This window comes from Octodon degus, unplaced genomic scaffold (assembly GCF_000260255.1).
Source record: "Octodon degus isolate 3935 unplaced genomic scaffold, OctDeg1.0 scaffold00117, whole genome shotgun sequence".
NCBI lineage: Eukaryota > Metazoa > Chordata > Mammalia > Rodentia > Octodontidae > Octodon > Octodon degus.
This window is the reverse complement of record NW_004524693.1, coordinates 7,243,844-7,266,034: the sequence shown is the minus strand read 5'-3', so window position 1 is coordinate 7,266,034 and position 22,191 is coordinate 7,243,844. Positions and strand designations below refer to the sequence as shown.

General features: G+C 38.6%; 1 pseudogene; it reads left to right on the top strand.

The window, feature by feature from the left end:
• Positions 1 to 16,656: 16,656 nt before the first annotated feature.
• LOC101572317 lies at positions 16,657 to 21,189 on the top strand (annotated as a pseudogene).
• Positions 21,190 to 22,191: the final 1,002 nt, after the last annotated feature.

Sequence of the window (22,191 nt, the reverse complement as noted above, 5' to 3'; positions counted from 1 at the left end):
AAGTGAGAGTATAATGTGGTTTTAAAACAAGTTTGGGGGCCAGGGAGATAGCTCAGTAGAATAAACACTTCCCTGGCAAGCACAAGGGCCTGAGTTCAATCTCTGGTTCCACCAAAAAACAAAAAACAGCAACAACAAAAAAATAAAAAAAATTAGTTTAGGGGTTATTTCTAGATTTCCTATTCCTTGAATTCATAGAAAATCCAGAGTACGCTGTACAAATATGTAATAGTATAGCCAGCTTCCTTGTGTGGTTTGTGGAAATTGGTCACTATAGCCACACTACATATATTTAAAGGCTATAGCTATGTAATGGGGTTTTAGGCCAAATGATTCAGACAATTGCTTCAATCCTTCTGTTTGTCAGTAGCGTCCTGGCTGGTGGAGATCAGCAGTCGATGAAGAGCAGGGAAACATGCCTTCTGCTTACCCTAGCCAGGACATTCAAATTAAGCAAGACTCTACCTTTTAGAAGATGTAAGGGTGCACTGAAGCTGGTTCTATACCTTCCCAGCTCTGTGACTCTTGCACCTGTATAGAGTTCATTTCTCTTCCAGAACTTCCATTTCCTCATTAGTAAAATAAGGAAATGGACCACTTCAAAAGTTCTTCAATGCCCACTACCATCTCCAGCCTGGATAATGGTCGCTGATGCCAAAGGAAGCCTAACAACACAAAAGCATCTGATTTTTACCACATTCTTTAGGGTCACTTAATTCCAATGTCGACAAGAGGTATACATGTTAGATTCCCACCCCAAAGGCTGAAGCAATGTTTTTTTCTGCTTATCCCTTAGTTACACAGAAAAAGAAACCAACCAGAACATTCCTCTCTTCTGCCAAGAGTTCTGATAACCTGAGGCCCCACTCCGATGAGCTTCTCTGCCTGTGTCCTCTACTGCCAAGAATCAGGACCAGAGGAAGCAGGGGATGCAACTGGAGTCCAGACTCAGTGGGCTGGAGGGCAACCTGACAATCATATTATATTATTAGGTGTCACCTTGTTCACTTATGAAATATGACTGATGCCAGGAAATCCTTAGCAGTTCCCTTAAGGAGAACCAGACACGAATTCCTTCATGATCAATTTCAAGAGATAGTAGAGGGAAATAGAAGGCCAAGATTGACTCTCCTTACCTTGTAACCTAAATCTTTCATAGTTTGCTTCGTGAAACTGTGCCTGGTCAACTTTCAAATTTTTAGAAAACTGACTTCAATGTTTCTTGCCAAAGAAAAAGTTAAAAAGCAAAATTATGTAAATAAATATTTAATCCCCCACATAGAAGAAAGGAGCAAAAAACTGAGAAAGAGAAGAGAGAGATGGGCTCCATCTGGCCCACCTGCCACATCAGTGGTAGTAGAGGTAAGACAGCTTAGGCAGAATTAGCCATGTGATATTTTTAAAATCCGTATAAGGAAATTTCACACTGCAACTTGTCAATACTGCTAATTCTGGTAGTGAATTTTCCATTCCATTTGAGATGTCTCTAGTCTGAAATTGTAGAAAGAATTTATTCTTAATAAAGCTCCTCTTCCAAAACATGGTAGGAAGGAACTGAGGCTGAAAATAGGAAGTTCTTAAGTGTGACAGAATAAACCATTAGCCCAGAAACCCGAGTTTTCAGCCTAAATTGATTTTTAATCAGCAATGTATCCTTGAGCCAATCCTTCTTCTATGGCATTACTGATTTCATTGGAAAATTAGAGGTAAGACAGAAATCTGTTAAGTTCCCTTCTACTAGCAACGAATATGTCAAATATTTGGTTCTTAACATGTTAACACTGGACCACGAAGTTTGATTGCAAGTGTCTTATGCTGCCATCTTGTGGCTAAAATCAGTTTTCTTTTGTTCTAAAGATTTCCTAAGACAAGGGCAACAATGACGATTTGCACTCACCTAGTGCATTGTCTGTGTCTGTCTGCCTGTCTTTCTGTCTACCTATTTATCTACCTATATATCACCTTATATCTAATTTTTATTGAGGTATTACATACATAGGCAGAAAAGTCGACCATTCCTAAGAGTGGAAACTTTTCACAAACTAAGCATACCTAGCACTCAGGTCATGACACATAACGTTACCAGCTGCCAGAACTCCCTTGTGTTTCCCTTCAGTCAGTACTAACACTCCCCCGACACACAATGAGTGTCTTAAATTCAATGTTTGGCTAAAGGACACACATGCAAAAGTTACTACCTACCTGCTCTTCAAGGTTACCACTATCCCAACTACTAATAGTATAAATTAGCATTGCTTGTTTTTTTGTACTTTAAAGAAATTGAACTGTTTTCTGTGTATTGTTTTGTATTTGGTTTCTTTTGCTCACCATTTAGTTTGTTTAATCTATCCATATTATCGCCCATAATTATAAATCATTTCAGTCACCATATTCTTTAAAACCCTCTTAAAATTATTTTGCCATTAATTTTTCACTATAAAAATAATGTCATGCATATGGAAGAAAAAATTAAAGTTATTTAGCTTTCTATCCAAAAGCAACCATAACTACCATTTTGATATATTTCACTTCAGTGTTTTTTCTATACAGATTTTTCAAGGTTGTTAACACAATTGTACATTTTTAAGGAAGCTAGCATAATTGTACATAAAATTGGATAAAGTTTGTTAGGTTAATACTACAATGTGAACAGGTCTCTATGTTACTGCCTTACTTTTTTCTCTTTGCTGAGACAAAATACCCAGACACCCAAAGGAGAAAGGTTAATTTAGCTCATAGTTTCTAGTGGCCTGAGTTCATAATAAGCTGGCTCCAAGATAGCATGGCTTGGCAGAGGGGTATCTCAGGGAAGAAACAGTTCATGGCAGCAGAATATAGCAAAAGCAACAAGGGGGAGAAACCACAAGACTCCGTCCCTTCTATTGTGTACAAACTACCTGCCATAGGGCTGGCGTAGCACTGACACTATTAATCCTAACCGGAATTATACCAAAACCTTTGATCTGATTCAGTAATCATATAAGATTGTTCCAAGCGTCACACATTCTACATTCAGCCACATCTCAAAAAGCTTTATGACAGCATGAGGCTTGGGGGACATCTAGAGACAAGCCATGACATTCTGCCCCCAGTCCCCCAAAGGCTCATGTTCATGCTTTTATGCAAAAGGTATTTAGTCCATCTCTAAGACTTGCCAAAGTCCTAACACGAATAGCACTACAGAAAAGTCCAAGTTCTAAATCTCTTCTGAGATTTAGGGCAAACTCTTCACTAGGAGCCCTTGTACAAATGAAAAGTGTCCTGCCTGACCTGGGGACGACCTTCTGAGCAAACTGGCTATTCTCAGCAAACCACAGTAAACCACTGAAAGAGCCATGCTGTCCTCAACAAACAGAACAGATGGTCATAAAGGAAATTTAGGACTAGATATACAGTCTCCCTACTGCCAAAAAAAATTCAGCATGATCTGTACACCTGCACTGACTGTCCTCAGAACTTTGACCCCAAACATTCTATTCAGATTCCTTGGGATTAGAACTCTGCCCCCAAAACCATATATAAAGTCAACTTCTTCTCCAGCCAACTGCTGATATCATTCAAGATCTCAGCTTGTCTGGACACTTACCAATATATCCAGCCTTTCCCTAGCCTGTGCTTCTGGGTGGTTTCTTCATGCACAGTGAATAACTAAAGGAAAGCTAAACACTTCCAACATTCAAAAGCACAGGATAGACATTTCCATTCTAAAAGTTACAAACAGGGATACAAAGGAACAAAAGCAAGGAACCAAAGCAAATCTGAACTCCAGCAGGGAAACCATTAAGTCCTGTCCTTCCATGTGTGGCATCCAAGGCAAGGCAATCTGCGACCAGCTGTAACTCCAAAGGGCTTGGATGGCTTCACTGCTATGGCGTTTCTGGTTGTGGTAGTTCTTATGGCTTCTGTCTTGGGGCTGCCTCTGCTCCTGCCTTGCACTTTTCCTCCGATGATCTGTATTCCTGGCTTCTCCAAACTTTTGGGGTCTCCATTGCACCTTTAGCTTAAGACTCCCAGATCCCCACACTGTCCTCTCAAGAGCACACTGCAAGGCCTCCCTTGCCTTCTGAAATCTGGGTGGAAGCCTTCTGAGCCCACAACTCATTCTGCATGCACCTCAAACCAATTGCAGCAGTGGCCAGATTTCCCTCTCTCTTGGCTATTAGGGTCAAATGCCTGGATTGCTAAATACTCTGAATCCAATTCCAAGGAAAAATTTATCTAGACCACTGCTATTCTGAAACATAGTGCTCTGGGGCTTGTTTCTCAAAGCAAAGTCTTTAAATTTTGTCACTTTGAGGCTGCAAATGATGGAGTCATCCTGTTTGGGATGCAGTCAGGCCATCTTTCTATTATCCTGTTCCTTCTCAACAATCAAGAATTCTTCTTCGCTATCTTTGCAGTCCACAGCTTTACTGGAGCTTTCTTTCTGGCCAAACTTACAGTGTTTTAAATCATTGTATTTCACTCTCTGCTCTTTAGTCTCAACACAGACCTGACTAAAAGCCCCCAACAGTAGACATGCCACTGTCTCAACATTCCATTGCCTTGAAATTTCTTCTACAAGATCAACTAGTCCATCATTCTTAATCTTAGTCTCAAACATGAGCAAAGTCCAAAGTCTCTGGATGTGAGCAAAATGTAGACAAACTTTTTACTGAGCCATAATACACATCATCTGGAGTACGACAGGCAATGCAGTACCGCAGTCCTTCTTTCCAGCAGAAATCCTAAGCCTGGTCTTTACAAGCAGGACTTCTATCAGCCTTCTGGTCTTCTAAGCTCTGAGAAGAATGTCCCTTGCAAAACAGCCTAAGGATTTTTAGCTCTATTAATTTAGCCAGGATTTCTGAACCTTTCCAAACTCTCCCCACAATCTATTCCCAAAGGTTCTTGATCCACTGAGTCAAGTATAGTCACAGCAATGAACCCATTATCTGGTATCAAATTCTGTCTTAGTGAACTCCTTGCTGAGACAAAATGCCTGATGCTCAAAGTTAAAGGGAGAAAAGGTTTATTTAGCTCACAGCTTGCAAAGGTTTCAGTCTACAATCAGCTGCTCTAAGTCAGGATAGGACAGCACATGGCAGAAGGACAATAGTAAATAGTGGCGTAAGACAGCAAAAACAGGGAGAGGGGACAGATGTTTCTTTCTGTACCTTGTATTGTCACTAGTCTATCATGATCAGGCCAGTGCCAGTTCAGTGAATGGGCTGATCCAGCAATCATCTACCCTGAATCCTAGCATGGAACCATGAATCAGTGACACACTCTGGATTCAGCCTCCTCCACAAAAGCTCCACCTAAAACTGAATGAGGCATTGAGGGAACATCTGACACAAAACTGACAGCTACTGAATCTCTTCCTAAATGGCATTTTAAACAGTATTTCTTTATATATGGGGTGCTAAGATTTTTTTTAACAAACACAGCTATCACCTTGACTAGAAAATATTTCTTGTCCCTACCCTGGATTGTTTCCTTCTGGGAAATTTGCAGATTACCAGCCCACAGCTTGCAAAAGAAGAGCACTTCAATTTTACTTAAATGCAGTGAGTGATCAGAAACCAAGGGTAGGAAGTAGCACATGACAGTGCCGAGTGCATCTATCAGACACTGTGCAGAGCACTTTGCTTACATTTAATTTTCACAAACATCCTATGAAACACATGTAATATGCATTTTACAGGGAGAAAAAGAAACAAGGCTCTGAGAAGGTAACCAATCTGTCCCAAAACACAAAAGAAGTACAGTGGCAAAACCAAGACTTGAATTCCACTTCTGTCTGCCTACAAAGCTTTGATTTTTTTTTCTCAACCCTAGTGTCAAGTTTGAATAATGCAAGTGAAATACATACATTCTTCTCTAATTATCACATCTCTAGGCATGTCACTGTTCCTTTAGTCCCTGCTCTCTGAACAAGGACAAATCATGCTTTCTCAATCTTTACAGCTAGACAAGAGTATCCTAGTGGCTTTGATCTTCCAGAAAACCCTCTGGAATGCAAGTTAAACCTCAAGAGGGTATGTGCAATATTTTCATGAGAGGAAGAAGAAATTGCTCCTCACCTTTTTTCATGTATCTTGAATTTTCTTTGTGGTGATATAGGAGTCTATCCTTTTTAAATTTTCCTTATATCAATGCATCTGACTACTTCTCTTCTTTGCCCCATCTTTTCAACTTTTCTGCAACTGAAATAAAAAATAAAGTAAAAGCACATGTTAGTTTATTCTATAAGATTAGTGGTTTACATTGATACCAAAGCCACACAAAGATATCATGAGAAAACAACAGGTAAATATAGATGTGAGGGCCGGCCAGATAGCTCAACGGATTAAAGCACCTGCTTAGGCAGATGCGGGGACCAGGATTCGATCCCTGGACTGCTATGATGGCCCCACCCTCTGTGGTGCACTGAGACAGCAATTGAGATTGAGTGTGGTGGCACATGCCTATAATCCCAGAGCTTGGGAGGCTGAAAACAGGAGGATCACTATGAGTCCAATCTACTTAGTGAGATCCTATAGACCCTGTACTAAATATATAAAAAATAAATAGATAGAAATATAGATACATAGATATAGATGATAGATAGATAGATAGATAGATAGATAGATAGATAGATAGATAGATAGAAACATTGTCGACAAAGTGTACAGAGGGGCCTCTAGAGTGGGCGTAGAGGTACCTCACAAGACTCAGGCCAGAAAGCTTGGCAGAGAAAACTATAATTTGGAGTGTACAAAGAATCATGAAAAGTGGAGCTGCCAAGTGAATCTAGCCATAGGGCAGACACCACTGATGGCCATGCACAGTGGGAAAGGCAGGGCAGCATCCAGCATTCACACACAGAAGACGTGAGCGTGAAAACAAAATAGTTTTTTTTTGTAAAATTTTATTGTATTGGCACATGTTCAATAATCTATGAAATCTACATTCGTAGAGTAGGTAATGTGCATAACACATCTTAATTCTTTTTTATTGCCCTTCCTTTCCCCACCAACCACCCTCCAACCATCTCTGGGTCGCCTTAGCCCATTTTTATTATTATTGTTATTATTATTTTAGTTCATATTTATTGAATATAATGTTTACATCCCTTATTTACCTTTGTTTGAGACAGAGTCTCATTAAGTGGCTAAATTGAAAAAGCTAGTTTAGAATTTGCAAGCCTCCTACCTCAGCCAAACAGAGTGCTGGGATTATAGACGTGCATCACCAACCGCAGCTCTGATAAAGAATTTGTATCCAAAATGATAGGTTCCACAATTCCATAGTAAAATAATGAATAATGCACAGATAGCTGATTTAAAAAAAAACATGAAAAAAGGACCAGCGACATAGCTCAGTGGACTAAACACAGGGACAGGAGTTCAATCCTGGGCACCACATGCCATGCCAGCCCCTCCCCTGGGCACACTGAGCCTGCCCCTGAAAACAGGTGTAGTGGTGCATGCCTATAATCCCAGCACTTGGGAGGCTGAGACAGAAGGATCACTATGAGTCCAAGCTCTGTAGTGAGACCCTGTACCAAATACATTTTAAAAAAATGAAAAGATTTTCACAGAACTAATCATTAGGGAGATGCCAATCAAAATCACAGTGAAGGGCTGGGTATAGTGATGCACATCTGTAATTGCAACACTCTGGAGGCTGAGGCAGGAGGATTGTTGCTAGTTTGAGGCAAACCTGGACTACATATTGACTTCGAGGCCATCAACTACATAGTGATACCCTGTCTCTAAAAACAAAAATTAAACCAAAAAAAAAATCACTGCAGGACAGCACTTGTAAGACTCTTACCAAAAGTAAAAACAAAACACATTTTTAAGAAACAGAAAATAGCAAGCTCTGACAAGAATATTGAGAATACTAGCTGGGCATAGTGACACATGCCCAGTGAACTGGAGGTCAGTCTAGGTTACATAATGAGTTCACCACCTGCCTAAAATATGTAATGAGACCCTGTCTCAAACAACTAAAAAAAAAAGAACATGCAGAACTTTAGTCTTCAAACCCATCTCTGACAAAACAAAATGAAAAAGGGGGCTATGTTGGGAGCCACAAAGCTAGGAAATCGATCAAATGTGTGTAGGTGGGACTTGGCCTAGTGCCTAAAGCAAACAAGCTACCTCACTCCTGAGATGCACATCCTGTCTGGTTAAGGTTAGCTATCAGTTGCTAAGCAACCTAGTGTCATGTGTTACTAACTTTGCAAAAGTATAAATAAAGGACTGTTTTGTTGTAATATATACATATGCATATATATGTATATATATATATATACACAACATAGGATAAATATGCAGCTACTTTCTCTTAGGTCATTGAGAAGAAAGGTCTATACTAATATTGTTTAGACAAAAATATCATGTCTACATCTTGTCCTCTGAATAACTACTATGAAAATGATAATATGTAACATATTAATTATTGTAACTATCCTACTAACCTGTTTTGAAACTTATGTAATTGCTGTTTTATCTTTTTTCTCATTAAAATGAATAAAATAAAAATAAAAAAGCAAAGTAGACAGTACAAAAACAGCCACTAAACTTGTATAAACAGACATAGAGAACTATGGGGAAAAAGACAGACTATAAGTCTGAAGAGTATGTCCCGGTCCTATGTCTTAGCAGTAGATAAGCAGGTAAGTTGTTAGATGTGGAATATCTGTATTTAAAAAAGAAGATCATATATAACTTTATAAAATTTCTATTAAGTAATATTGGGTGTTTTGAAAAATATATAAGCTACTCTTTCTTTACAATGTAATTTCTAAGTACCACAATATAAAATACATATAGTCAACTAAAAAAAAAGACACTTTACTCTTCACCATTGGTAGAAATATAAAGCGATTCAATCTCTGCGGAAACAGTTCGGCAGGTCCTTAAGAAACTATATATAGTTTCCATACAATATACAGAGAGTTACCTAGCAGTTGTACCTAGCTGTATGCCTAAAGGAAATAAAAACATATGATCACAACATACATATGCATATTCATGTTACTTGCAAGGGCCAAGACGTAGAAATAACTAAATGTCTACCAACTGATAAATGTATACACAAAGTGTGATACGTTCATAAGTGGAATGCTATTTAATTTTTAAAAGACAGTTGAAGCTTGTAATCTTTTTGATTCTTCCCAAGCCTGGATACAGGAATGGCTCCCCTTCCCTCTTCTACCTTCCCAGAGTAGTTCTTCCTAGTGTCTCTAAGCTCTTGATGCAGTTACTTATGAGAAGTGCAACCATTTACAACCACACAGGCTACTGTGTACATCATTCTATAGTCTTCATCAACATAACTCTATTGTTCCAAGAAACTCTGGCTTAGAAAATGAAAGATGCAATGAACTTTGTTGTATAATCCTGAAAACCATCAATCAACTCAAAAGATAACATTGGGCAATAATTTAATTCAAAACACTGATCTGTTTTTAAAAGCCTCATGTGCTGGGTTCCCCAATCTGAGCTTATTGTATCATGATCCTTATTTTATCATAACTAAGGCTCTTCCAGTTGAAATATCTACATTTATACCTCAAAATCTCATAAATGTCCCTAATTCTTCCTCACTACTTGTAGATACTACTAAGTCTCTCTTGAAGAGGTACTATCCCTTATTGCAGAGAAAATAAAATCATCTATGTCTCATCAGCATATTGTTTTGGTAATCTTTTGAAGGAATCAGGACTTCATATTTATCTAATCTCTCGCTACCAGATTTTCACTTCTTTGAGAACATAAGACTGTGATTGCTTTATCCTTTAATGCTCTATCTCTACCAAACTGCCTGGAATAGTTTAAGAATACTAAGCAAGAATTTATTGGATGCAGGAAGAAAGGAAAGGTGAGTGAACCAGGAAGTTGCTTCAACATTCATGAAGCTATTGAAATAAAACAAGTTAGAAAGGAAAAAGGCTTAAGGAGGACAATCTAACTGGAGAAGAGGGTGAAAGAGACTTGGAAGGTAGAATTAATGAGATCATATAACAGAATCTTGTCTATGAGGGAGAGGACTGAATTAACAGAGACTTGGGATTTTTGTTCAGGGAGCCTAGGTTGCCACCACCAATAACTCTTTTAACAAAGATAATGAATTAGGAGGAAGAACAAGTGTTTATTAAGATTACAAAGTTTTAACATTTAGGCCAAAGTTGATAGTATTTTCCTACTTCTATATTTGCATTCTGATGAAGGACTCTGAACTTAGTGAAGAAACCTGAGTTCTGGTCTTATTTTTACTAATTGTAAACACTTCATTATCTCTGTGCAAGCTTTAGCTCTCTCATCTTTAAATGAGCCTAAATGATTTTCAAGAATCATTCCATGTCTTAACTGTCTTAGGGAGGATGATGACATCGACCAAGGATCCTGTTTGGTCTGAGGTACATAGTGCAACGTAACAGCAGAGGGCATCATTATATAAAAGGTAGACTCAAAATTTTAAAAAGCAATTGGAAAAATGGATCATCATTTTCAGACTCTAATAAACCTTTAAAATCAATCTTGTGCTTGTGTAATATTTTATAAAGTTAATAAAATATATTTAACATGGGTTTTTAATATGTGATTTGTCCTCATTTTAATGATAAGACCTTCAAAAAACAAGATTATCTCATTTTAAGGTTAAAAGCAAGTTTAAAGAAACCAGCAAGGTTTCTAGGTCCATAAAACTAGTGAAGAGCAAGCCAACTCAAGGACATCAGGTAAATGACAACACCTAGAGGAGCACGGCAGGAGCTCAGAAAGACTCTTCCAAGCATTTAAATTTAAATCTCCCTGTTTCTCACCCAAGTTCTAGAGATGCCTCATAATTTGTGTTCATGGCACTGTTAAGTATATATAAGTGCTCTTGGAAACAATGGCAATAAGACTAAATTGGAATGAATTTGGCACTACTGTGGACCACCCCGAAGCTTGTGAATTGCTTGAAATCCTGCGGGCTTTGCTTTTGAATTTAAAGATGCCAGAGATGCAGCTTATGCTGTCTGAGAGCTAGAGAAAAGGATGTACATGCCCAATGAATAAAAGATGAGCTATCCAGTTGTGAAAAAGAAGTCAAAATAGTGGCCCACCTACCTCTTTGGCTCATCATCCTGGACATTGATGGCCGTAGGAGCATGCTCTGTCTCCCCACAGACCTCCAGACAGGAGCACCTACTCTCACAGCTGGAGCAGTTCCCTTTCTAGACATGGGAGGAGAGATTATATTTCTCTTGGGAGGGAAATTATAACACCCCCAGTGATCCTTCTCTAGGTCTTATAGCCTATCCAAATCAAGAGAACGAAAACAGAAAACAAGTTTCCAAGAGAAATGGCATACATGAAAGAACTTCATTTGACAGGAATGTATACCGAAAATTCAAGCTTTATTTGAGACTTTAAAAGCTTGGTGCATTTTTAAAATGTTTGAACTTTTCAAATTTATCTCTTGGAATAGTGGCTCACATAAATATGATTTTTCTACAGTGTGAAATAGATCATAGAAGGCATAGAACAAGAATATTTGTTATATGGCAATGTTCCTTTAAGCAAACTTGAATTTGATTTAAACTTTAGTCTTGTATAGACTGAAAATAGATCTTAATTCCTGTCCAGCTAGAATGTAATGTTTTCATATTATAGGAACAATACTGGAATAATTTGAACTGAGATTTACTCACTTTATAGCTTGGATATATTCTGTAGTTGGAGGTGAGGAAACAGTGTTTAAATACATCTATGAACAAAGGGAAGCAGGTAAAAATAAGTTCTGTATAATCCAACTATCTTAGAGGATTTGGAAAAATTGTCCTGGACAGTGGTTGTTCCAGTTGGCATAGAATCTGTTATGTTTTAAAAAAGTATAGATCATTCCTTAAGTCATAAGTTCCTATGTGATTGCTAGCTATAAATACAGAGAGGCATATCACTGTACTTCATAGATGAAATTTCAAAATACCTATGCCTTGCCAGTTTAATACATTGTAGAGCTGAATATTCGAGTAACAGTGCAAGATTTTTCTCAGGCTGTCATTTGTAATATCTTTTATACTAACCCTTAGGATTGAAACTTTTATTTATTGAAATTTTTAACTTAAAATTCTGATTCCCCTTGAAAACTCAAATCCATGAGCTTGGTACCAAGTCTAGGTATAACATTCCTATTTTGAAGCCATGCAGTACTTATGTTTACTTGTAAAATGTTTATGATTTAATTAAAAATATTAGCATAATTGTATAATAGATGATCCCACTGTAATCACTGTCCTTATGCCACTGAAAACAGCAAGTTACACAGTTCCTATAGAAAAACAAATTGAAGTGCACTATTGATTAGTCTTTTGAAGTGAAGGGAAGTTTTGGTTGTCACCTAAGTAATGATTAATCCTTTATCATTTTTAGTTGAAACCATTCCAGGGTCCATAATACTTAGTGATTAACATTTTATTTTTTATTGATTTTAATAAGAAAGAAATTGCAGTGAGACAGTTTCAAAACAGGTTAGTAGGACAGTTAACAACAATTAATACATTATACATTGTTGTCTTCATAGTAGTGATTTAGAGTACAAGATGCCGACATGATCTCCTGTACTATTAATACAAATCTTTCTTTTCAATGAACTGAGAGAAAGTATATCTGTATATCTATCCTATTTTTAAATAATTTTATTGAGAAACAAATAGCAATAAGACAGTTTCAAAACTGATTAGTAGGACAGTTTTAATAATTAATACATTGCATATTATTATCTTAGTGGTTATTCCTTGTACAAGATGTAGACATGATATCTTGTCCACAAGCACTATTAGAACAAATCTCTCCATTTATTGAATTAAGAGAATGCAGCTGTATATCTATCCTAACTATTTTGAGTATACAGATACAAAATAGTCCTTCATGTGTGTCCCCTTTTTCTGTTTAGTTTTGTCAGAGATGGGCATTCCATTGTCATTTAAATATTGTAGGTGCGTGAATTCAGCAAAATATTCCAATATAGTCCAGTAGTCCATAATGGTAGTGGGTTTTCTGTAAGACTGGCAATGTCAAAAGTTGTTGACTTGAGGATTTTACAGCTCAGCACATTAATATGGCTTTACTTTATATACCTTGTTTTTATACTTTTCTGCTGGATGGTTAAGACCAAGATAAAGCAAGACCTATATAACAAGAAATGTAACTTTTGTATCGATAAGGTCAGTCAAATCCCCTCAGTATTTATCCTGAAACCCTGTACGGCAGTTTGTAGATCTTTTGTCAGAAAAGGATTTCTTTTTTTGGGTGGGGGAGGGGCTGGCTCAGGATGCCTTAAGGGCAGGTCTGGTAATGCATGAGGATCTGGGGATCAACCACAGAATCCTGAGCCTGACTGCTTTGCTTAAGCAGGCACTTAAACAACTGAGCCAATGAGCAGGTCCCTATCCTATTTTCTATATACAGATACATATATATTTTTCACTACAAGATGGTCCTTCATTTATATACCCCTTATTTGTTTTGTTTTCTCAGAGATGGTTTTTCTATTGCCATTCAAATATTGTAGGTACTTGAATTCAGCAAAATAACCCAATATAGTGCAATAGTCCATAATAGAGTGGGTTATCAGCAGAATTGACAATGTCAGAAACTGTTGACTTGAGCCTTTTACAGCTCAGCATATTAATATGACTTTTTATTTTATTGAGAAACAAATATCAATGAGACAGGTTCAAAAAATAAATAGGACAGTCTCAATAATTATTACATTGTACATTGTTATCTTCTTAGTGGTTATCCATAATACAAGATGCAGACAAAATATCTTGTCCAAACACTATTAGTACAAATCTTTCTTCTCATTGAATTAAGCAAAAGTAGCAGTATATCTATCCTAACTATTCTGCATATGCAGATATAAAATGGTCCTTCCTTTGTATTTTTTTTTAGTCCTGTCAGAAATGGGTGGCTTTACTTTTTATACCTTGTGCTTATACTTTTCTACTAGATGGCTAAGACCAAGTTAAAGCAAGACCTATATAACTAAAAATGTAACTTTTGTATCTGACAAGATCAGTCAAATCCCCTCAGGATTTGTCCTGAAACCCTGTATCAGTTTGTAGATCTTTTGTCAGCGTCAGCCATGTGGATGAGTCACAGTCATTGCTTGGCCAATGTGCTCTCTGTGAAAGCCTGAGAGAATGTTTTCTCTCCATGTGACTCTCCTTAGACACACTCTACATCATCAATCACTTTCCTCTTTGGCCCCATAATCTCATTGATCAGAAAATTTGGGACACCACTGAGTTACAGGTTGTTACAGTACAGATTCTCCTATGTCCTCTGTACTCACTGACCTTGAAGGGTTAAGGCCACAATGTTGGCTGTCCTTGTAGCTCTTCTTGTTCTCTAATTTTTAGTCTGCAGACTTAAGTTATTAACCATGCAGAAGAGAAGCCTAATGATATTATTACCCCACAACAGAGGCAGTTGAGCTCAACATCACTATCTGTCTGAATATCAAACGCCTTAGACATAACATGGATCCGGTATTTTCCAACAGTTATTGATATTCTAAACTTTAAATCCCTATAAAATGTGAAAAAACAGTTACACATTTTTACACAGAAATTTAGAAATCTAACTATATACAACATTGTAACAGGACAGTGACTAACATTTTAAAATATAGCAGCAACCTCATATATTTTAACAAAAGGCAAATTGTCCATAAAAGTAGCTTTTATCATTAGTGAAAAAATGTTGCACAAACTTTTTAAATGCTTCCATTTTATATTTTGAGGGTCTGCATTGCAATTCCAGACTGATCCATTGTGATGTAAAACAACTGCAATACGGTTCAAAAGTAATAGTTTAGAATATGGAGCTATGCATAACCTTCCACTGAGAAACTGGAAACAGCTGTAATTTCAATGTTTTGTGGAATTAGATTGTCATAATGCAGTAATAAAAATAGTAACAATAAAAAGAAAAAAACAAAACTAGTATAGGACTACAACCAGGTCTCTCAACTTACCCATTTAAATTCACTGCCTTGAAAATTCACCTAAAGACTTCTCTCTATAGAGACCCACAGTGGTTTTGTTGAAACTAAAGATATGTATCTCTTCGGTGTGGTGAGTAACTTATATACTACATATATGCATAAAAATGTAAGGGCTTTTTATTATTTTTTGGTAGTCCATGCCTATAATCCCAGCACTCTGGAAATCTGAGGCAAGAGCATGGCAAGTTTGAGCCCAGCCCTGAAAACTCAGCCTCATCCTGCCGCAAGTAAAAAATACAAAGTGGTTTGAGATGCATCTCTGTGTGAAAGTCTGAGTTTCAATCCCCAGGTCCAAAAAAATAATAGAGAAGGGGAAGGAGAGGGAGAAAGTGGTGTACTCCTGGAGAGCCCTGGGATCAGGAGGAGCACATCCATATCTCTCCAGCAAACAAGGATGGGCAAGGCAGACTGGCTCCTGATGGCCCCTCCTGTCCCACAGAGAGTGGCAGGGGACAGAGAAGCATGTATCTCTTTCCAAACAGCAGCCCTGTTCAGGAAGATCTTAGAAGTATAAACAATGCAGAAAGATATGATGCAGAGTTGGGAACAATGACAGAGTCACAGAAGGCCAGGAAAGGGGAAGGAAGCCAACAGTTGTGCCAGTGTCACGCACCATCAGGGAAAATCTGCACGGGTTGTGATCAACTCAGGACCCATCACCCTCAGTATCCATGGACACAGTGTGTGGATCTGACTTACCACATAGGAAATTCAGTTAAACCTATGGTGGCTGCATCTGTACTGAACACTCAGATGATTTTCCACATTACTACTCTCTAAACAATACAGTCTAATAATCATGGACCCCGCACTTGTATTGAGTTAGGTAGTATAAGTTGTATAGAGATGCTGTAAGGTTTAGGGGACAACCACAGATTATATAGATGTACTGCACCATTTTACATTAAGGACTTGAGCATCCAAGGATTTCACTAACCAAGGGGCATCATGGAGCTCATGATGCTGGACACTCGGGGAGGGGTTCCTGAGGGGTAAATAAAAGATGGCAGCCTGGTGTCTTCTCAGATTAACACCTGAGCATATATGCCTGCTATGTGACTGAAGCTGCTATCCCCCACTCAATGCGTACAACCACCTGGAGGAATGATGTGGTAAAGGCGGTAAAGGATGGGAGTGAGAAGGAACAGAGGCAGGCAGTCTGAATGCCACACACCTAAGCAGGTGTTGGACGTATTTAGCTCCAGCTACCTGAGGTCATCAACTTACAGAAGAGGCTGCAGCATCAAAGCTACCTGACTGGCAGAGCCCAGGGCAGAAGAAAAGCACAGGCATCTTTGTTCTACCTGCGCAGGCAAGATCCCCCCAAGGTGTGAGTGAAGGCATCTTTGCCTTGCTTCTCAATCTCTCCCCAGTCATTGTGTCTTTTCCTTTTGTTTTTTCTTTTGTCATTTAATGTCATTTTTAAAATTGAAATTTTAGATAATTGATACAAATATTACATTTATTTTTATGTTATACAGTGCCACTTCAATGTGCAGTATAGAGGCATTGAAGTCCCATGTGAAAATACATGAGAGTGGCCTTCGCGCGTCGGCGGCTGCAGCCTCCTGAGGGCTTCCATGCGGCGGCGTGCCACTGACCCCGCGACGGCCCCGGGGCGGGATGGCGATATGTGAGGCCCGAGGAAGCGTAGCCACCGGCCTGCGCCCAGGCCAGTCGAGGAGAGAGGCCGAGGCCCGAAGGCCAAGGGGCTGGAGGAGCCGGGGCGCAAGAGGAGAGCGGCGGCGCGGGCGTCTTCGGGGCCTGAGGTGGAAGGTCTGTAATAATAGCTTTGCACAGGAACCCGACAGTGGATGTATACATGTAGTAGAAAATTCCTTGAAGGTAAAGAAAAAGAACCTTAAGAGACCTGCTGAGAAGAGTGACACAAACAGTATTCCTAAGCTCCTAGAAACGGAAGGAAGTGTAATGGGAATAAATAAATTACCGCTTGAAAACAGTAACTTATATCAAAGTAAAAGGAATGGCTCACTTTCCTACCTTCCAAGTGAAAAAAATAAATATTCTGTAGAGGAGAGCAATGTCAGGAGAAAACCCAGAAAAAAGATGAAGTTACCTGAAATAAAAGAAACACTGGAGAAGAATTTCTCTAACTTGTGGAATGAGTCTGAGTTGGTGTTGAAAAAAACCCAAATAAATATGGAGGGGAAAGAAGCAGAGATAACAGAGGCTAAGAAAAGTCCTTTAAAAATTTTGAGAAAAGAATACTGTAATACACCCTCTCCAAAGTATCAATTATCGACTCTCCCAGAAACAGAAGAAAAAGAACCAAGTGCTGGACATCATGCAAATACTATGTTTCCAAAAATCCTTGAGCCACTTTTGAAAGAAGAAACAAGGAAAACTTCAGAGTACTTGAAATGCCAAAGTATAGAACCAGAAGAGTATTTTAAGACTGTGACAAACTCTGTCACAGTGGAATCACCCAGTGATAGCTATCATCTTGAAAACAGATCACAAGAACATTTGAGAAAACAACCTGAAGACTCAAAGCTAAGCTGCCGCAGAATAGTACCAATCACTGGTAAAAGAAGCTGGCCTTTATATTCATGTGCTAGAACATCTCCCTATTATTGGAAAAAGGCTATTTTGCCAAACTCAAATTACTCACTTCCTGGATCCCAGGGAAATTTTAGGCAAGATAATTTTCTTGAACATCAAACAAAGCAGACTCAGTTTTCTGATTCCAAATTGCTACAAAGCTCCTTAATGGAAAAAAACATTGAACACTCAAATAAGGAAAATTTGGATTCTAATTTAGATTGCTCGTCTTCAGTTTCAGCTGAAGAATCTACATTGGTGGCTATAAAGGACCCTATAATTTATGATAAAAAGATAAAGTCAGAGGAACTTAGCAGAAGTGGGTCAGAGGTAGTTTCTAAAAGTATTGAGGATACCCAAGTAACTAATGTGACTCAAAGTTTACCAGGAAGTAAAAAAACAAGAGGGAATGTAACAAAACTTAATTTGACTGTGGCTTACCAAGATGGCCAAGAGGCAAATAGCTCTGCAAACAAAACTACTCATAAAAAAGCCTGCATTGCTAAGCAAGCACTTGTAGCTCCAGACTTGGGTAAAATATTAAACACAGGACGGCTGCCTAATTTTAAAATTCCTTTACTTAAAAATAAGACAGAAAAAAACCTAAATGCCAAGTCATCAGAAAGAGAAGCATATAGTCCACTAGAACTCCTTGACAGTTTATCTGGAGCAGAGTTAAGGCAGAATAAGAACAAAGAATGTGCCTCCTCAGCAACACCAAGACCTCAGTCTTTTAGCATACAAAATGGTGTCGTTTCAGGGCAAGCTCGTTCTAACTCTCTCTACAGTAAAAATCCCTGTAGTATTTCTCCAAGATTTACAAAGCAAGGTGATGACAGTAAACTATTCAATCACATCCCTGAGCGAAGAAATGTTATTCCTAGTAAAGAACCTGTTTCTCTCACAATTGGAAATAATGTTTTGTCTTATAAGCCTAGCTGTGTAAAGGAAAGTTCTCTCTGCTCTAAAGACCAAACATTTGACCCAATTTTCTCTGAGAGAAGTGGTACAAAAATGACTAAACGCATTTCAGAAATCAAAGTGGAGTTTCCAGATATTCTTAAAGCTTATGAAGATGATGTCCTTTTAATTGATGTAATTCAAGATGATCCTGACCTCTTTGGAGTCTCCAGTGAAGGGGAGATCTCATTTGTTTCGCAAGTCCCCAAAAGAAGTCATGAAGTCCCCAAAAGAAGTTGTGAGCCCAATGCCACTGCAGAACATCATGTAGCTGATTCCAAGCACATGGAACTTCCAGAAAAAGAATCACGTGACTTAAGAGAATGTGCTGTATTGGACCCTGGATTGATGAAGTTGGAAATCTGCACTTCCTTGCCAGCAGCAAATGAGATAAAGCATGATTCCAAAGGTACAAACGTTTCTTTAGAAGTTGCTAATGAGGCCTCTGTAAATGAAGAACTTGGAAACCTCAGTGAACAAGTAACAGGTTCAGACTCAGATGAAAAGTGTGGAGTTTCTAGCAAGATGACTGTTAAAGAAGACAAAGAAAATATTTATGAAGTTTGTGAAAGCAACGATTCTAGAAATGGAGAGATTATGGCTGGTGAATGTCAGTTAGCGACACTGAGCCCCAAACCTCTGCACTTGCCAGTGCTCCCTTTGAACCTAAGTGGCCATCAAGAGGGTGTAATACCAAAGCCCCGGATGAATGATGTGAGATTTCCTGGAAAACCTTCTGTCCTAAAACTGCAGAATCCTGAAGCTTGTGAAACATTTAAAAGGGAAAGAAATTCAGAGATGTCCCAGAAGCCACTGGGGCTGACGATCCCCCACAGATACTGCAAATTTCATTTTAACACCATCCGGGGCTGTGAGTGATCATTGTGCAAGTTTGGTCATGTACCTGAGCCAGGGGATGAAAAGGTTTGCATGGAGATATTTAAGAAATATATAAGTATCAACAAACGGTGTTTGCTGCAGCGTGCAGTAAACATTTTTATGGAGTACTACAAGAAGTTTCCTCCTGGGATACACTTTGATTTACGAGTACTTGATGAGCTCCTGCTTTCTTTACTGAAATAGTGCTTATTGAAAGAAGTATTTCAGGTAGTGAACCTCAGCATAGTGATTAAAATGCTGCCTGCTCTAAAAATATTACTACAAATTTTTGAGTGCGTGGCAACTAGGAAGTTAAGGAATGCTGTACCTGCCTTAATTGATACCTTTTGTAAGCTTGTTGAAGCTGGGATGATGCTTGACCCAGAACATTTTAATTATATTGTTAAGCTTTTATGCCAACTGCAGGCTTCCAAACAGGAAATATCTACAGTGTTGGAACTCAAATCCAGGTTACAGATGGGGAAGTTCACAAAGAACTGGAAGCATAATTTAGATTCAGCCTTGAATGAAGTAGAGCATTGTAAAGAAAAAGGTGACTGGATCAAATTGGGAAATTTATACATTAATGTAAAAATGGACTGTGAAAACTTTGCAGATTTCCAAAGATTTTGTGCTTGTGTTGCTGAAACACTCACAAAAGGCAGTAAAGAAGAAAGACCAGGCGTTCCTTTTTGTGAATTTGCTGAGACAGTTATCAGAGATCCAAAGAATAGTGACATAGATAAGACTTTGCTAGGAAGAATTGGGATCAATGCTGTGTACTTCTATCACAAGCTGATGCAGTGGTCTAAGGGAAGGAAGGTCTTGGATAAGCTGTATGAGTTAAAAATACATATTACAAGTTTAAAAGGACTCACAGGGCCTGCAAAGTCAGCACCAACATGTCAAATTGTGAACATTGGTACAGAAGTTTTTCTCAAAAGTGGAAGCCTTGATGGTGCCATTTGGGTCCTAAGAGAATCAGAGTGGATAATCAATACTCCACCTTGGCCTTGTGATAGACTGGAAGTGCTTCAGCGACATAATCTGCTCTGTGCAACTGCACATGAATCCTTAGCCAAGAGCCTTTATGGACAGGCATTTGAGGTTTTGCAGAATCTACCAGGTATTCAAAATTCTCAAGAAACTGTGGTGGTCTCGCTGCCTGGCCTGCTTTTCAGCAAGCTCATAGATGGCTGTATAGAGAGCAACAATCTGGATATGTCGTCCTCAGTGGCACAATTCATGGTTTCCAAGGACATCCCTATCGATTTTTCCTTTCTAAGAAGATTAATTACTTCTTTAGGAAGGAGTAACTTGTGGCTCGAAGCCAGAACTCACTACAAAAGTGCTGTTTCTCTGGGTTGCTACCCACCATTGGAGGGAAATTTATACTGAAAACTTCTACTGATCCCTTGTTATTTATCTGAGATTGAAATGCTTTTAGCTATTGAAATCTTCTTGGTATCTAATGCTAGTAGTATTCAGAGTCCAGGAACTTCTACACAGGTGATACAGATAGTTTTGAAAAGATGTGAAGAAAATAAATCTTGGAGCAAGGATGATTATCAAGCTGCAGTCAAAAGGTTAATTTTGGCTGCTCACTTATCGAACCCAAAGCTTTTTATTAAGCACATGACCATCAATGTTAATACGGAGCAGGTTTACAGTTTGGAACACTGTTCTGCCCTGAATTGGCTGAAAGAGAATATGAAGTGGGCCGGAAAGGTTTGGCTTTTCAATAACCGACGTTAGCCAATAAAGGTTTCTTTTTTTATTTGAGTAATCATTGTTGACAATAAAAGGCAACAAAAATTGTTAAAAAAAAAAAGAAAGAAAATACATGAGAGTACATAACAGATGCACAGGAGCACCAAAGAAGAGGCTGCTCTTGAGAAAAGCTTGCTGGAGAAATCAGAGTGACATTTCTTACTGTTCTAATACGGGCAGCTCTTCCATACTATTGAGTGTAGTAAACGGAATAGGGAAAACTTACAGGTCCTTCTAGAAATCGGAGTGCCACCAGACTCTGCTTGCCTCTTTTGGTCTTTGCTCCAGGTTGCCTCATCTAACCTAACTTCTGGACTGGCATACGATGTATACAGGTTTCCAGCTACCTTTTTGGCATAAAATAACATCTACTGCTGTCACCTGTTGATTTCATCACTGCCTCTTGACATCGAAGCTCTCATCCCTGGGGTCTTCTTCAACTGCTAAGTTTCTGTTGGTTCAGTGGTCAGTCCTAGCAGTATCCCCCATGTCACTTCATCAGGACACATAACAAGAGGGTCCTTTTGGGTCTTTTTAGAAGCAGACACCAAGGTAGGTTTAGATTGCAGCACATTTGTTGAAGAAATTATTACTATTTTAAATGTGATGAAGGAGTTGTAAGCAGGGAATGATTTTAGATTCCCATGCGGTTCTCATTTGTATGGATGTGTAGGACTACCTGGACCACTTTCCTTGAAAGAAGAATATTTGACCACACTTCCATGTACTCATAGGTACAGATCTGGCTAGGGTATTTCTTTATGCCCTTAATTGGCTTTAAGTAATGCAAATGGATCTACTGGAGGTGTTGATGTGTGGTCTTCAAAGCAATACCAGCTCAGTGATGCCCAGCCTACAGCTCCCAGGTAATATGGGTGAGGTAGGTCAAGTGATAACACACTGCTGTTAGATAAGACTGAGGCTCTAGAAAGAAACTACAGTGTTTCAGATTGTGAACATTACACATTAGAGCAAAAGGACAGACCC